At 31.2% G+C, this 914-nt stretch overlaps 1 long non-coding RNA gene across 1 annotated transcript in view; it reads left to right on the top strand.

Moving 5' to 3' along the window:
- The window catches only part of LOC106880909 (uncharacterized), a 2,694-nt gene extending 1,817 nt beyond the window's left edge, over positions 1 to 877 (top strand). The window contains exon 3 of the long non-coding RNA XR_001410790.2: positions 499 to 877. This is a non-coding gene — a long non-coding RNA (uncharacterized LOC106880909). The remainder of the gene's footprint in view (positions 1 to 498) is intronic.
- Positions 878 to 914: the final 37 nt, after the last annotated feature.

Here is a 914-nt window from a genome sequence, read left to right as displayed (position 1 = left end):
ATATATATATATATATATATATATATATAAAACAGTTCAGAATAAATATACCTTCCTTGAAACGATATGGCGTAAGCTCACTAATTCAAAATTTCATTAACCAATGGGCATTAATTGACCAAAGAGATCTATATTGTTTTCTTTTTAAGAGTGATGGATAAGAAGAGTACGTATATATGCATATATGTGTGTGTATATGCATACGAGAGGGTGTGAGCGTATATGCGTATTTTTGCATGAATGCGTATATATACGTATATACATGTATACATGAATATGCGTGTGCGTGCGGTGTATGCGTATATCTCTGTGTATATATGTGGGCGCAAGGATATGTATATATAAATATATCAATATATATATATGTGTGTGTGTGTGTGTGTGTGTGTGTGTGTGTGTGTTTATAGTCAATTACAAAATTGCTGTTCTTAATGTTGTCATTGTTTTTCATTTCAAATTAACTAAGAATAAAATAAAAATTCTTCCTCTTCTTCACAGAAATATATTTTGGTAACTTACAAAGTTGCTAATCTTACAGTTGGACTACAAAATTATGTATACGGACGACTAAAATGTAAAATGTTCGGATGGTACATTAGCGACAATCGAACTCGCAAACTTTTAAACAACAGATCAGAAAATATTCTTATATTCTAATATTAGCACCAACGTAACACACTGCTTAAGCAACATACAATTTACTGATATATTCGCCATGCATCTTTCTTCTTTGACGGATTCACTTACCCTCCCACACTTCATTTTCTGATGTATGTAAAGGATATACATCATTTTAATATCTATATGCGCAGCTAAATTATATATATACACACAGAACTACATACACAGAATTACACATTTACACCCCCCACCGACACCTCCCACACAAATATGCATATATATATATATCTATA

Source organism: Octopus bimaculoides, unplaced genomic scaffold (genome assembly GCF_001194135.2).
Source record: "Octopus bimaculoides isolate UCB-OBI-ISO-001 unplaced genomic scaffold, ASM119413v2 Scaffold_139467, whole genome shotgun sequence".
Classification (NCBI taxonomy): Eukaryota; Metazoa; Mollusca; class Cephalopoda; order Octopoda; family Octopodidae; genus Octopus; species Octopus bimaculoides.
The sequence above is the reverse complement of the archived record's forward strand: the minus strand, read 5'-3'. Positions and strand labels throughout refer to the sequence as shown.